The sequence below is a fragment of the Mastomys coucha genome, unplaced genomic scaffold (assembly GCF_008632895.1).
Source record: "Mastomys coucha isolate ucsf_1 unplaced genomic scaffold, UCSF_Mcou_1 pScaffold8, whole genome shotgun sequence".
Taxonomy (NCBI): Eukaryota; Metazoa; Chordata; class Mammalia; order Rodentia; family Muridae; genus Mastomys; species Mastomys coucha.
Window position 1 is genome coordinate 61,310,775 of NW_022196914.1, and position 5,050 is coordinate 61,315,824.

Here is a 5,050-nt window from a genome sequence, read left to right on the forward strand (position 1 = left end):
CCAATCTCTGAGGGTGAGAGCCTGGTGGGCAAAGCCCTCAAGGGCAGTCTCTACCCAGGGTGAATGAGGGCCATTCTCTGCCACTGCTTTCTTCAGTTCTCGAAGGTCTTGGGCTTCCCAGGGATACCAAGCTTCTGCCAGGGTTAACATTAACCAGATGGCTAGTATCTCCCAAGCTGAATTCACCCACCCCCGCATAGGGCTGCTTGCTGAAGGCAGCTCTTCCATGGCCTTAAAATAGCACTGATATTCCAAACAGCTCCTAAAGAGCTTCCACACAGGTCTTAACAGCTTTTGAAGACTCAGAAAAATTGAGTTTGATAATAACAGCTCTGAGAGAGCCAGAAAAATTGAATACAAAGCGCCCATGGTTATTTTTGTTACTTTTACTTTTTTTTTGTTACTTTTCTTTCACTTTCAGTTCACTACTCTTTATAGCCTCTACTTCCGAGGTCTTTATTGCCTCTACTTCCGAGGACCTTAATATATGAAGCCTCCTTCCGAGGACCTTATTGTCCCACTTACCTGGGAACTTACCAGCCGGCTTACCCTGACTGCAAAAGGTTCTGAGTCTCAAGAGGTTTTTCCTTTCTTTTTTCCTCAGGCGGGCCACCAGTTGTTGCGTCCTCCTTGTCCAGCAAGAAAGACGCAATGACACAAGCTCTTCCTTTTTGCAGTTTATTAATGACACGAGCTCTTCCTTTTTGCAGTTTATTAATGACACGAGCTCTTCCTTTTTGCAGTTTATTTCAGGACCCTTTTACAATGCTTCTCCCTCCTGCTCTCTCCTGCCTGCTTCTCCTCCTGCTCTAATCTTATGCCTTCTGCCGCTCCTGCCTCTCTCTGGAGCTTACTTAAGCTCCGCCTCCTGGCCCACCCTCGGCTGTTGAGTACTCCCAAGCTTAGCCAATCCCAATGGGCCATGTAGCAAAAGCAGATAGATCACCAGATGTAGAAGCAACCAATAGCAGTAGCTTAGCCAAATGAGGGCTTTGTTTACGAGGCCTCTTGCTCGGGCTCGGCTCTCCACACACCCCCAAACCCAAAACACTAAAACAAACCATCTCCCTCCCCAAATCTCTGATTATCCACAGTACACCAAGCTGAGAGAAAACCTGATTAATGAACCATAAGTTGCTTCATTGTCTTGTTCAGGTAATGAGACATGACTGAGATGCCAGGGTTCCCTCCAGCATCCCTTGTGGGCACACTAACTGGCTGTACTTGTTAGCAATAGGAAACTTACAGAGCTCTGTGCTCACAGTCGTGCTCCTAAACCTAGAGATTACTTACACAGGAGTCTGCTTTAGTTAGCCCAGACTGTTTACCCATGCCCCACAGGCAGCGTGGCTGAAGCAACCCACGTTTAGTCCTCATGGTCTCACCAGAGTAAAAAGTCCAAGCTCGGGCTAGGGATGCGGTGCACTTGGCCACGCTTGGGCTAGGGTTGCGGCGCACTTGGCCAAGCTCGGGCTAGGGACAAGGCTCACTTGGCAGAGTGCTCGTCTGGTGGGCACAAAGTCCCGAGTTCAACCTCTAGCATGCAGAAAGCAGGCATGATGCTACACACTCGCAGTCCCAGTGCTAGGGAGGGAGGGAAGGCGAGGCAGGAGAATCACAAGTTCAAGTTCATCTTCAGCTCCATAGTGAATTTAAGCCTGGGCTACTGGAGGCCCGGCTCCTCCCACTCCAGAATTCTCTTCCAAGATCAGGGTGCTGGCACAGAGGGGCTTAGATAAGCTCCTTTCCTGGCTTACGTATGAATAGCTGTCTCCTTCCCGTGTCCTCACACGCCAGAGTGGAAACTCTAATGTCTTCCCTTTCCTGTAAGGCAGTGGTTCTCAGCCTATGGGTTGTGACGCCTTTGGGTGGTCAAATGACCCTCTCACAAGGGTCACCTAAGACCTTCAGAAAACACAGATATTTATATGATGCTTCATAGCAGTAGTAAGGTTACAGTTATGAAGTAGCAATGAAAATCATTTTATGGTTGGGGGATCACCACAACATGAGGAGCTGTGTTTAGGGTCTTGAACTCACAGCACTAGGAAGGTTGAGAGCCACTGATATAAGGATACCAATTTCAGTGTGGGTGGTTTTGCTCTCACAAATGAACACAAACCTTATTATTTCTCAAAGGCTCCACTTCCAAATACTATCACCTTTTATGATTGGGGTTTTGTTATGTCTGGTTTTGTGTGTCAACTTGACACAAGCTGGAGTTATCACAGAGAAGGGAGCTTCAGGTGAGGAAATGCCAGCTGAGATCCAGCTGTAAGGCATTTTTTTCAATTAGTGATCAAGAGGGGAGGGTCCCTTGTGGGTAGTGCCATCCCTGAGCTGGTAGTCTTGGGTTCTATAAGAGAGCAGGCTGAGCTAGCCAGGGGAAGCAAGCCAGTAAGGAACATCCCTCCATGGGCTCTGCATCAGCTCCTGCTTCCCGACATGCTTAAGTTCCAGTCCTGACCTCCTTTGGTGATGAACAACAACATGGAAGTGTAAGCTGAATAAACCCTTTCCTCCCCAACTTGCTTCTTGGTCATGATGTTTGTGCAGGAATAGCAACCCTGACTAAGATGAGTTTCAACATAAAAGCTTTGGTGGCAGGGTAAACAAATATCAGTGCAGCCGGGTGGGGTGGTTTACAACTGTAATTCTAACATGTGAAAGTAGGGGCTGGAGGGTCAGGAGTTTAAGATCACCCTCTGAGACATAGTAAGTAGCCTGGGCTACATGAGACTGTCGCAACCACCACCGCCAAACCAAATCCCACTCACTCCATAGCAGAGTCAGCGACAAATTATACTGTAGTATCTGTTTTAAAGAAAACCTCAGTGGTGGAAGTTACCTGAACCTAAGCTGTTTCATCACTGTCCTGATGAGAATGGGCTTGTCATCAGGTAGGATGTATGTCATTCATCTGGGTTCAGGTAGTAGACATTTGTTAGGTATCAAGTGTTGTATGATGTAATGAAGAATTCTGGCTGAAGTGAAGGGAGATAAGAAAAAATGTGAAGCCACTAGAGGACGATATAATACAACAATACAATGAATCCAGACAGTACAAACAGCAGAAGCTCTGCCGAGTGGGCGGTGCTGCAGCCTCCCAGGCGCTAAGCCGGCCTTTAGTGTCCTCCTACCTGCCGAGGAAACAGCGCATGTACTTGAGAACGCCCACTTTAGAGGCTGACTATCGATGGGCTTTATTGAAAGTCTAGCCGGTCTTTGGTCTTGGCCTCTTGCAGGTCTGATGAACTTTTTTCCTTTTCAGAAATGCTCACCCTGGAAATGGGCTGGCATGTGGCTCAGTTGATAGAATGCTTTTTTTCCTTCTACCCACAAAGTCTTGCTTTTAACCCAAGGACCCAGTTAAAAAAAAAAAAAAGAGGGCATGGTGGCACATGCCTGTAACCCTCAACTCCTGGGACACAGAGACAGAAGGATCAGAAGTTAAGTTCAAAGAGGCAAGTTGAAGGTCCTCTGGGTTACATGAGACCTTTCTCAAAAAAAAAAAAAAAAAAAAAAAAAAAAAAAAAAAAAAGGTCATTTTATTACTCCATTGAATGCAGCTGGATTTTGGATTTTGTTTTTTGTATTTTTTTTTGTTTTGTTTTGTTTTGGGTTTTTGATTACCCAGAAGCTAACTTGCTTTCAACCGAATACATTTTTTGATTTTTAAAATTCTTTTGGAAAACCGGGGAGTTTATAATTCATTCTTGAAAAAAAATTTTTAAATTACTTTTAAACAGAGTTTCACTGGCTAATCTGGAACTCTATGTAGGCTAGGCTGGTCTTGAACTCACAGAGATCCATCTGCCTTTGTTCCCAAGTGTTGGGATTAAGGGTATCTATCCCACCACGCCTGCCTCAATAACACTTTGATATCAAGCAGGTTTTTATTTGTTTGAGATTGGGTCTCATATACTGCAAAATGGACTTCAACTTATTTATGTAGCTGAGGCTGGCCTTGAACTCTCCATCCTTTTGCATGCTAGGATTATGGGTATGTGCCACTATTTCCAATTTAAGTAGTTCTTTGAATGTGTTTCCTTGTTTTGTCCTTTCATACTTGTATTCCCATCACAGTATGATCTGGGTGGAGAATCTGAGAATGCTAGTAGTTTTCTTCTGATGAGTCTTTCTACTCAAAAAGGGCATCAGAATATTTATCTTGGATTTATAAGTATTTAAAATTACTTACTGGAGTCCTCTGTTACTATGAGTTAAAATGGTCTGCCTTTGCATATCTAGTGCTTTGCGCCATAAAGCATGCCCTTAGCAAGCACTAGGTGAAATGAACAGACACCCAGTGGTGGGGACTCCATGAGTACTTGAGGAATCTCAGAGAAAGATGGAAGGGGTACAGTGTCAGAGTTCAGTATGCAGACATAGTGCTGGAGAAGAAGCTGAGAGTGCTACATCTGGATTGGCAGGTAGCAGGCGACTGTGTGCCACACTGGGAATAGCTTGAACATAGAAGATCTTAAAGCCCACCTCCACAATGACATACTTCCTCCAACAAGGCCATACTTTTTAATAGGGTCACTCCCCTTGGGCCAAGCATTCACAAATGTGAGTCTATGGAGGCCATTCCCTTTCAAATTACAAGGCCCAAAGCAGGCTGCCCTGATGGCAATGCTGCTGATATTGTCCTAAATGACAGCCTGGGCTCAGCTGGTCAGGGTGGATTCTGACCAGGTAAACAGAAAGATTTCCAGTGGATAAACAAAAGCACAAACTTAGCATTTCCCAGAAACCCTGGGCAGTGGGTTTCTTCTGCTTGTTAGGAGAAGCCATTGACTTCCCTTATCCACCAGGACAGCTAACCACCTCCAGCAATGGGGATATGGTTCTCTGTTGAGCAAGCCTGCAACAGACCAAAGTCCCCATGCTAGTTCTCAGATGCCCACAGCCACCTACTGCACTCTCACTCCCAGGATTCTCAGGCTTCTTTTGTCCGGCAGCAACCTGGTGCCTTAAAACTGGCAAGGTTATCCTCATCACTTTGGTGTTCTCTCTCTGTGACCATACCCCAAAGAGGCAGCCCTGG